The sequence below is a fragment of the Drosophila subpulchrella genome, unplaced genomic scaffold (assembly GCF_014743375.2).
Source record: "Drosophila subpulchrella strain 33 F10 #4 breed RU33 unplaced genomic scaffold, RU_Dsub_v1.1 Primary Assembly Seq425, whole genome shotgun sequence".
Taxonomy (NCBI): domain Eukaryota; kingdom Metazoa; phylum Arthropoda; class Insecta; order Diptera; family Drosophilidae; genus Drosophila; species Drosophila subpulchrella.
Window position 1 is genome coordinate 251,591 of NW_023665641.1, and position 12,555 is coordinate 264,145.

Sequence of the window (12,555 nt, forward strand, 5' to 3'; positions counted from 1 at the left end):
TTTATTGATCGTTTCATTACTACCAGCGGGGACGATCCTGAAATTCATGAAGTAATTCAATATCAGCGCCATAAACACAGCGCTTCATGTTTAAGGAAACTGCGAGGACAACAATTCTGCCGTTTTAATATGCCATACCCACCAATGCCTGAAGAATATAAAAAAATATTTAAACAAGTTAAAGAGCTCCTAAAGTCTGTTTCCGAAGAAGAATCGGCCATGTTAAATAATTTTGAATATTTTCTCAGCCATCTTGAAATTTCATATGAGGAGTACAAGTTCGCCATTCGGTCTAGCTTAAAAAAGCCCCAAGTATTTCTTCGTCGCCAATTTTCTGATAGGTTGCTAAATGCTTACAATAGAAATATTTTAGGCTTGCATAGAGCAAACATGGATATTCAATTCATTCTAGATGCTTACGCCTGTTGTAGTTATATAATTAACTACATAAGTAAATCCAACCGTGGCGTGTCGCAACTGCTTCGAGAAGCAATGACAGAAATAAGCCATGGATGTGTTTCCGTTAAAAGAAAATTGCAGCATTTAGGGAGCAAGTTTATTAACGCTACAGAAATATCTGCCCAAGAAGCTGCATACAACATTTTAGGTTTACACTTGTCTGAGGCTAGTGAAGGGAATGGTTTTATTAACACTTGCCATCCAGATAAAAGGGTCCGGATAGTCCGATCTAACAGAGAATTAGAACAGCTTCCCGCAAACTCAACAGATATTTTTGAGCGAAATTTACTTGATCGATACGTGCAAAGACATGAACAACTAGAATCGTTATGTCTTGCGGAATTTGCGGCTTGGTTTAAATTCTCCAAGCTAAATGCACGGTCAGAACAGTCAAACGAAGAACATGACGAACCAATCGACTTTGATGCAGATGAAGAAAATAACGTTGCTGCACAAAGTTACCAAATGCTGGATGGGACTGGTAGGGTATAAAACGTAATCATGCCCTAATTCTTAGGTGGGTTCGCTTCAGTTTAAGCTCTTCTCCATCAGATTATTTTAGAGAGCACCTTATGCTCTTTTTCCCATGGAGAAGTGAAGAGACGGAACTCATTGCAAACGACAATGAAAGCACATTTAGAAATAATTTTGAAATTATTAAACGCAATAAAGAGCAGCATGATGTGTTTGACGACATGGAGTTAGAGAGAGTTCTTCAAGATCTACAAAATGTGGATAGAGAAGAAAACGGCCCCCTTCCCGAAGGGCCAGCCTCTCAATACCTTGATGAAGAGTTCAGAGCTTTGGCAGTCCCCGACGTCGGCCAAAACGTAAATGTACTCCAAGATGAAAATGATTCAAATGGCGAACTTCCTCTTATAAGACTTCCTCCGATAGTATCTGACGATAACCTTTGCTCGCTTACCCGGTCTCTCAACTTTAAGCAACGCCAGTATTACGCCCACGTAATGTATAATGTTGCAGCCAAAAAAACACTTTATGAATATGTTGGTGGAGGGGCCGGAGTGGGAAAAAGCAGATTGATTTCTACAATATTTCAGTCTATAACTTGGCGAGCAAATAAACTTCCTGGGGCAACAGATTCCGCAAAGGTTTTACTTTGTGCTCCTACTGGAAAAGCAGCTTTTGGGATTGGGGGACTAACGCTTCATTCAGTTTCCTCCCTTCCTGTTAATCAAACATCTGGTCCTTTAAGACCCTTAAGCAATGACACTTTAAATACAATGCATTGCAAGTTGATTGATATTCAATTAATTATTATAGATGAGATCTCGAATTTCGGATCAAAAATGCTTGGATACTTAGATCAAAGACTTTGTCAAATTTTTAGAAGTCAAGATGTAAGTTTTGGGGGCAAGTCTATAATAGTGTTTGGAGATCTGAAGCAGCTTAGCCCAGTTGGAGGTCGTTGGATATTCGCAGAAAATACATCTAATCCCTATAATATTCTGGCAGGAGCTAACATTACTTTAAGTTTTTCGAGCTAACGGAAATAATGCGGCAACGTGACGACCACGCTTTTGCTTTGGCTTTGAATAATATGTCTGAAGCCAACATGACAAATGCAGATATTGAGCTTTTCAGGACAAGAGTTCTTCCAGTAACCGACGTTCCTGACGATGCAATTCACTTATTCTGTTCTAATGCTGACGTAAACCCTAAAACTTGCCCAAATTAAAACTGAAGAATTTGTGTCAACTGCAGTAGATACAGTTAAGTCAGCTAATATGTCTGAAAGAAGTCGAGAATCAACTCTTTGGCATGCCCAAAACATGAAGACCTCTGAAACTCAGGGTCTACCATATATTTTACACCTGAAGACTACTGCAAAATATATGGTTACCGTCAATATTGACACAAATGATGGACTTGTAAATGGGGCAACTGGTCAATTAATGCGAATTGACAACTGTATGGTTAACGGCTCATTATTATTTACTGGATTGTGGATTAAGTTTACAGATGCCACTGTCGGTACTATAGCTAGGTCAAAAGTTCGAGGAAATGATCTCCCAGACTGGACTCCAATTTATAAAACAGCCCGAGTATTCCAATGCGGAAATTCGGGACATTCTTCTATTGATCGAAAACAATTTCCAGTTGTTCCTGCTGAGGCTATTACCATCCATAAGAGCCAAGGAGCAACCTACAGCAAAGTCGCAGTGCATCTTAAAAGAGGCATTAAGCGAGCTTCGTTGTACGTAGGTTGCAGCAGAGCAACTAGCGCATCGGGCCTTTTCCTTTTAGGAGACTTTGTCCCTCCAACTAGATTTGGAGCTACAAATGTCCAAGTAGAACTTGAACGTTTAAGAGGGGAAAAGGCTTTGACTACGCATTATGAATTTTTGGTCAATGAAAATGAGGATATCTCTTTATATTACCACAACGTGGAATCTCTTCGCGCTCATCGCGAAGATGTTGCCAACGACAACATTATTTGTTCTGCCAACTTTTTATGTTTTGTTGAAACCTGGACTCTTCCACAAGAAGAGTACACTTTAAGGGATTTCGACATTATAAGAAGAATAGATTGCAATCGTTTGAATGGTATTGGGAAGAACGGAATACTTATTTATGCTAAACAAAACATTTCGCAAAATGTATTATTTCTGTTTGAGACAAAGAAGTCCACAAACACAAGGGCAACGTATCAATCGATTGCATTTAAATATCTTGACACGTCATTTATAATTGTTTATAGGAGTCCCGGATTTCCTATTGCAAGATTTCGAAATGAAATTAAAGCTGATGTGGAATAAGTGCGTAGAATGGATAATACTAAAGTAGTAATATTAAGAGATTTTAATATTTGCAGATCCACAGGGACTGATATTCTGGAGGAACACTTGAATGCCTATAACCTCTTTTCAATCAATCATTCTCCCACAACAAAACAAATAACACAAATTGATTGGATATTTTCAGACTCTCGAGTTCCACAAGCTCTTGCCATTACTTATGAGACACCATATAGCCACCACGATGGAATTTTTTTTAAGTATAGCTTGTAGTAGGTAATATAATTAAATATAAAAATTGTAAAAATTGTAATAGGTTAGAAAAAATAATTTATTGTATATAGCATATTGTGTATATGTATTTTTATGGTATTATTAATTTATTTATTTCTATCTATCAACGTAGTTTTCAAAATTGTATATATATATATAAATGATAATATTTTCCCCCTCGTGGATTGTGACCTTGGCGTGGTGTGGGGCTGAGTACGTGAAATTGTTTTAATATCACTGAAGCTAGCAACAATCCTTAAAATGTAACATAGTGTTACTAACATTGATTATTTCTTATAACTGCAAGGGTATTCAAACTTCGGCTTGCCGAAGTTAACTTCCTATCTCGTTTTAAATTTGTTTTCCGATTATTCCTTTGGGAGCTATAAGATATAGTTGCCCGATCCGGCTAGTTCCGATATATATACTACCTGCAAAAGATATAAAGAGGATATAAAGGGAAAGTTTCAGCCCGATAGCGAAACGGATAGTAGAAACGGACGGACAGACGGACAGACGGACATGGCTAGATCGACTCGTCTAGGGATGCTGATCAAGAATATATATACTTTATGGGGTCGGAAACGTCTCCTTCAATGCGTTGCAAGCTTCTGACTGAAATCATTATACCCTCTGCAAGGGTAATAAAAAACACCGAAGCTATAATTTGATTCATATTATTTTCCCACCAATTTTCCGATCGTCCCTATGGCAGCTTTATGATATAGTCGTCCGATTATGATAAAATTTAATTTGAAATTCAAAACTAACTAAAAAATGTTATTTCCAAGCGTAGGAGGTTATATGTTAAAGAACACCGAAGCTATAATTTGTTTCATATTATTTTCCCACCAATTTTACGATTGTTCCTATGGTAGCTATATGATATAGTCGTCCAATCTTGATAAAATTAAATTCGAAATTCAGAACTAATTAAAAAATGTTATTTCCAAGCGTAGGCGGTTATATGTTAAGGAACACCGAAGCTATAATTTGTTTCATATTATTTTCCCACCAATTTTACGATCGTTCCTATGGCAGCTGTATGATATAGTCTTCCGATTTTGATAAAATTTAATTCGAAGTTCAAAACTAATTAAAAAATGTTACTTCCAAGGAAAGGAGGTAATAAGTTAAAAAACACCAAAGATATAATTTTTTAACATATTTTTTTCCGATTATTCCTATGGGAGCTATAAGATATAGTTGTCCGATCCGGCTGGTTCCGACTTATATACTACCTGCAAAAGATATAAGACTTTTGGGAAAGTTTCAGCCCGATAGCTTTAAAACTGAGAGACTAGTTTGCGTAGAAACGGACGGACAGACGGACATGGCTAGATCGACTCGTCTAGTGATGCTGATCAAGAATATATATACTTTATGGGGTCGGAAACGTTTCCTTCACTGCGTTGCAAACTTCTGGCTGAAATCATTTTACCCTCTGCAAGGGTATAAAAACACCGAAGCTATAATTTCTTTCATATTATTTTCCCACCGATTTTACGATTTTACTATGGCAGCTATATGATATAGTCGTCCGATTTTGATTTAATTTAATTCGAAATTCAAAACTAATTCAAAAATGTTATTTCCAAGCGTAGGAGGTTATATGTTAAAGAACACCGAAGCTATAATTTAATTCATATTATTTTCTCAGCAATTTTACGATCGTTTCTATGGCAGCTATAAGATATAGTCGTCCGATTTTGATAAAATTAAATCCGAAATTCAGAACTAATTAAAAAATGTTATTTCCAAGCGTAGGAGGTTATATGTTAAGGAACACCGATACTATAATTTGTTTCATATTATTTTCCCACCAATTTTACGATCGTTCCTATAGCAGCTTTATGATGTAGTCATCCGATTTTGATAAAACTTAATTCGAAATTTAAAACTAATTAAAAACAAGAAAGGAAGTTAGCTTCGGCAAGCCGAAGCTTATATACCCTTGCAGCTATATTTATTAAATTTAAAAACACAAAAAATGATATTCCCAATGGTATAAGATAATATGTCAAAAAACACCGAAGCTATAATTTGTTTCATATTATTTTCCTACCAATTTTCCGATCGTTCCTATGGCAGCTATATGATATAGTCGTCCGATTTTGATAAAATTAAATTCAAAATTCAGAACTAACTAAAAAATGTTATTTCCAAGCGTTGGAGGTTATATGTTGAAAAACACCGAATCTATAATATGTTTCCTATTATTTTTCCACCAATTTTCCGATCGTTCCTATAGCAGCTATATGATGTAGTCTGCCGATTTTGATAAAACTTAATTCGAAATTCAAAACTAATTAAAAAAAATGTCATTTCCAAGCTTAATAGGTTTTATGTTAAAAAAAACACCGAAGCTATAATTTGTTTCTTATTATTTTCCCACCAATTTTCCGATCGTCCCTATGGCAGCTATATGATATAGTCGTCCGATTTTGATAAAATTTAATTCGAAAATCAGAACTAATTTAAAAATTTTATTTCCAAGCGTAGGAGGTTATATGTTAAGGAACACCGAAGCTATAATTTGTTTCATATTATTTTCCCACCAATTTTCCGATCTTCCCTATGGCAGCTATATGATATAGTCGTCCGATTATGATAAAATTAAATTCAAAATTCAGAACTAATTAAAAATTTTATTTCCAATTTTACGATCGTTTCTTTGGCAGCTATATGATATAGTCGTCCGATTTAGATAAAATTAAATTCGAAATTCAGAATGAATTAAAAAATGTTATTTCCAAGCGTAGGAGGTTATATGTTAAAAAACACCGAAATTATAATTTGTTTCATATTATTTTCCCACCGATTTAACGATCGTTCCTATGGCAGCTATATGATATAGTCGTCCGATTTTAATAAAATTTAATTCGAAATTCAGAACTAATTAAAAAATTTTATTTCCAAGCGTAGGAGGTTATATGTTAAGGAACACCGATACTATAATTTGTTTCATATTATTTTCCCACCAATTTTACGATCGTTCCTATATGATGGACGTTGATGCACTACTACGTGGCCCAACGACACCAAGCACGTGCTTGTTACGCGCGGGGCCCTTCTATAAACTTGGGCAAAAATGCGAGTTCGCGAGGAAGATACAAAAAACAAATAGAGACAGGACACAAATGAAAATAAAAGAAGCAACTAAGAATGAAGCAAATGAGTTAAAATATTAGTTTTTAATACCGGTATAGAAGTTGATGTGCAAATTAAATGGTAAAGATTGTTATAATTATTACATAGAACGCGAAAGGGCTCGTGCAGACAAAAATTTGATGTACATCGTGGCAAACTTAGGGGATAATAATTTCGTGTTAGTCTAGCAGGGACATTGAAAGTTAGGCGGTTTACAAGTTCTACAGAATCAATATCACCTCTAATAAGATTTTGCATAAAAATAGTACCAAGCATTGTTCTACGATTTACAAGTGTAGGTAAATTAAGCAATAGTAATCTACTCTGATAGGAAGGTAGCCTTACGTTTTGATCCCAGTTCAAACTACGAAGGGCAAAAAGAAGAAATTTTTTTCGTACCGACTCAATACGGTCAATGTGCACCTGATATTGTAGACTCCAAACCGAAGAACAATATTCCAAAATAGGACGGACAAGGGAGGTAAATAATAATTTGGTTGTATAAGGGTCATCAAATTCTTTTGACCAACGCTTTATAAACCCAAGAACACTCATGGCCTTGTTGACAGTGGACATTATGTGGCAGTCAAATTTAAGTTTTGGGTCCAGAAGAACGCCTAAGTCATTAACGGAATATATACGGTCGAGTGACGTATTTTGAAGAGAGTAACTAACAAAAGTAGGAGTACCCCTATAAAAAGTCATAACGTTGCATATAAGGCAGATCAAATTTAAAAGGTTATACTCACACCATCCCTGAAAACAATCAATATCTGACTGTAAGTTGAAACCCGACGCTATATCGTTATATGATAAACAAAGCTTAACATCATCAGCATACATTAGTAAACGAGAATGTTTTATGGTAGAGGGAAGATCGTTTATAAACAAAGTAAACAGCAAAGGACCCAAATGACTACCCTGAGGCACTTCAGATGTCACGTAGATCAATTTTGAAACAGCGTTCTTGAATATAACCCTCTGAGTCCTACCATTCAAATAACTTGAAATCCAAGTTAATAGCTTACATGGAAACCCAAGCTGATTTAATTTGAATAATAGAAGAGAGTGGTTGACAGAGTCAAAGGCCTTACTAAAATCTGTATATATAACGTCAGTCTGCATTTTTTTCTTAAATCCATTTATTACAATAGATGACAATTCAAGAAGGTTGGTGGTGGTCGATCTTCGCTTAACAAAACCATGCTGACACGGTGATATTAGCGAGGAACATAAATGTTGCAAATGAGAAGTAATAATACGTTCAAATGCTTTAGGAATTGCCGACAATTTGGAAATACCTCTATAATTCTGGACATCCGCCTTCGCACCCTTTTTGTGAAGTGGAATGATAAAAGAGTCCTTCCAGATAGTAGGAAAAACTGATGATGAAATAGACAAATTAAAAAGTTTAAGAATCGGTTTACATATGGTTGACGCACAAAACTTAAGCACACACCCGGGGAGTCCATCTGGACCAGGAGAATAAGTTGGCGTTGTTGTTGCTAAGTCTCTTATGAGAGAACTTTCCGTAATTTCAGGGGTAAAAATACAGTTTGCCCTATTAAAGGGATTAGGGTAGTTAGAATTTGACCAAGCAACCGAACTATAAGTAGTTTGGAAAAACTCGGCAAATAAATCAGCAATTTCAGAATCCGTCGATGCCTCCATTGAGTTAAAACGTACAGATGAAGGCAATGCCGACGACTTACGCTTGGCATTAACAAAGTTATAAAACTGCTTCGGATCATTTGAAAATTCGAATTTACATCGACTTAAATACACAGAATAGCAATGACTATTGAGAACATTAAAGTCCGATCGAGCCACCACATATTTCGAAAAATCAGATGGCTTACCCGATTTTTTATACTTTTTATAGGTGTTTGTTTTAAGGTTTTTAAGTCTTTGAAGCGCATTGGTAAACCAAGGAGGCATGTTTAGCTTTGAAGGAAGCCTATCAGGAACGCATTCATTAAAAAAAGTATTTAACACTATATAGAATAGTTTAGTGGCACTTTCAATATCCATACAATTGTACAAGTCTGTCCAATTATATTGGGAAATCATATCGTTAAGTTTTTTATAGTCACATTTTCGAAAACATCTCATTTTAGTTTGAGGAACTAAAGGAGAGAGGGTATCAACGCATGGGAGGCAGATTGTCAATTCCATTGTTGGATGATATCGGTCTTCAGGTACAACAAGAGCGTCAATTCTAGATACCGTGACTTCAGACGGGTCTGAAACAAACACAAGATCTAGTTGTCTATTTAATGAATTCCGTATAAAGCTTACTTGCTGTAACGATAATTCTAAAAGACCATCTACAAAATGATGGACGGATAAGGGTAAGTTTTGGGAAAGTTTCAGCCCGATAGGTTTAAAACTGAGAGACTAGCTTGCGTAGGAACGGACGGACAGACGGACAGACTGACAGACGGACAGACGGACATGGCTAGATCGACTCGTCTAGTGATGCTGATCAAGAATATATATACTTTATGGGGTCGGAAACGTCTCCTTCACTGCGTTGCAAACTTCTGACTGAAATCATTACACCCTCTGCAAGGGTATAATCAGAGCTAATTAAAAATTTTATTTCCAATTTTACGATCGTTTCTTTGGCAGCTATATAATATAGTCGTCCGATTTTGATAAAATTAAATTCCGAATTAATTAAATTTGAAAGAATGAATTAAAAAATGTTATTTACAAGCGTAGGAGGTTATATGTGAAAAAACACAGAAGTTATAATTTGTTTCATATTATTTTCCCACCGATTTTACCCGACTAGCCATTTCCTCTTACTAAAATCATACCTGCTTGACCGAAGTTTCATGGTCGAGGTGAGAGGGGAAAGGTCAACAATCAGAATCGTTCGAGCTGGCGTTCCTCAGGGAAGCGTTCTGGGCCCTGTTTTGTACACTCTGTTCACTTCAGATCTGCCGTGTCCTAACAAGCCGGGCACGACACGGCCTTTATTGCGAACGCCTCTTGCCCAATCGAAGCGTCAAGGATTACCCAGGAATTCCTCGACTCTTACGGGAAGTGGACAAATAGGTGGAACATATCCATAAATGGAAGAAAGTCGCAACACTGCAATTTCACCTTGAGAGGAAAGATCCTTCCCAGAGTAGAGCTTCTGGATATCACCATACCACAATCACCCCATGCGCAATATTTGGGTTTGATCCTGGACAAGCGGCTCACCTGGAAGCAGCTTACTACCAAAGTAGCAGCTTCATGTAGAGCTAAGCTGAGAAAACTGAACTGGTTGCTTAAGCCAACGAGCAAGCTCAGCCTTGGCAACAAAGTCTTGCTGTTCAAAGCAATTGTGGTGCCCTCAATGACGTATTGCATCCAACTGTGGGGCATGGCTTCAGACTCGAACGTCATGAAAGTCCAAAGGGTCCAAAACCGTGCGCTGCGCATGATTGCAGACGCGCCGTGGTACATCAGGAATGACACCCTAACAAATGACCTTCATGTTCCCTCAGTCAGGGAGCAGATAAACCGGCACTCTAGTCGGTACAATGATCGGCTCACTGCACACGAAAACCACCTAGCAGCTTCCTTGGCCCACCCAAGGACTAGAAGAAGACTAAAGCGAAGGCACCCCGGTGATCTCTGGACAAGAGGACGTCAGGTCTCTCGAGTCCTAAAGCAATAAAATTGTTTTTGTTCATTTATTGTAAATATTGTTAATCACCTTTTCTGTTATGTATCCACGTTATTATTTCTCTTCGTACACATCGTTTTATAGCCATTAGGTTGGCTGATCAACGTTAAATAAATGAATTTGTTATACTAAAAAAAAAAAAAAAAAAAAAAAAAAAAACCGATTTTACGATCGTTCCTATGGCAGCTATATGATATAGTCGTCCGATTTTGATAAAATTTAATTCGAAATTCAGAACTAATTAAAAAATGTTATTTCCAAGCGTAGGAGGTTATATGTTAAGGAACACCGAAGCTATAATTTGTTTCATATTATTTTCCCACCAATTTTACGATCGTTCCTATGGCAGCTATATGATATAGTCGTCCGATTTTGATAAAATTAAATTTGAAATTCAGAACTAATTAAAAAATGTTATTTCCAAGCGTAGGAGGTTATATGTTAAGGAACACCGAAGCTATAATTTGTTTCATATTATTTTCCCACCAATTTTACGATCGTTCCTATGGCAGCTATATGATATAGTCTTCCGATTTTGATAAAATTTAATTCGAAATTCAAGACTAATTAAAAAATGTTACTTCCAAGGAAAGGAGGTAATATGTTAAAAAACACCAAAGATATAATTTTTAACATTTTTTTTTCGATTATTCCTATGGGAGCTATAAGATATAGTTGTCCGATACGGCTGGTTCCGACTTATATACTACCTGCAAAAGATATAAGACTTTTGGGAAAGTTTCAGCCCGATAGCTTTAAAACTGAGAGACTAGTTTGCGTAGAAACGGACGGACAGACGGACATGGCTAGATCGACTCGTCTAGTGATGCTGATCAAGAATATATATACTTTATGGGGTCGGAAACGTCTCCTTCACTGCGTTGCAAACTTCTGACTGAAATCATTATACCCTCTGCAAGGGTATAAATAAATAAGAGCTAATTAAAAATTTTATTTCCAATTTTACGATTGTTCCTTTGGCAGCTATATGATATAGTCGTCCGATTTTGATAAAATTTAATTCGAAATTCAGAATGAATTAAAAAATGTTATTTACGAAAAATGTTATACTTTATGGGGTCGGAAACGTCTCCTTCACTGCGTTGCAAACTTCTGACTGAAATCATTACACCCTCTGCAAGGGTATAATCAGAGCTAATTAAAAATTTTATTTCCAATTTTACGATCGTTTCTTTGGCAGCTATATAATATAGTCGTCCGATTTTGATAAAATTAAATTCCAAATTAATTAAATTTGAAAGAATGAATTAAAAAATGTTATTTACAAGCGTAGGAGGTTATATGTGAAAAAACACAGAAGTTATAATTTGTTTCATATTATTTTCCCACCGATTTTACCCGACTAGCCATTTCCTCTTACTAAAATCATACCTGCTTGACCGAAGTTTCATGGTCGAGGTGAGAGGGGAAAGGTCAACAATCAGAATCGTTCGAGCTGGCGTTCCTCAGGGAAGCGTTCTGGGCCCTGTTTTGTACACTCTGTTCACTTCAGATCTGCCGTGTCCTAACAAGCCGGGCACGATTCTGGCTACATACGCTGACGACACGGCCTTTATTGCGAACGCCTCTTGCCCAATCGAAGCGTCAAGGATTACCCAGGAATTCCTCGACTCTTACGGGAAGTGGACAAATAGGTGGAACATATCCATAAATGGAAGAAAGTCGCAACACTGCAATTTCACCTTGAGAGGAAAGATCCTTCCCAGAGTAGAGCTTCTGGATATCACCATACCACAATCACCCCATGCGCAATATTTGGGTTTGATCCTGGACAAGCGGCTCACCTGGAAGCAGCTTACTACCAAAGTAGCAGCTTCATGTAGAGCTAAGCTGAGAAAACTGAACTGGTTGCCTAAGCCAACGAGCAAGCTCAGCCTTGGCAACAAAGTCTTGCTGTTCAAAGCAATTGTGGTGCCCTCAATGACGTATTGCATCCAACTGTGGGGCATGGCTTCAGACTCGAACGTCATGAAAGTCCAAAGGGTCCAAAACCGTGCGCTGCGCATGATTGCAGACGCGCCGTGGTACATCAGGAATGACACCCTAACAAATGACCTTCATGTTCCCTCAGTCAGGGAGCAGATAAACCGGCACTCTAGTCGGTACAATGATCGGCTCACTGCACACGAAAACCACCTAGCAGCTTCCTTGGCCCACCCAAGGACTAGAAGAAGACTAAAGCGAAGGCACCCCTGGTTCCGACTTATATAC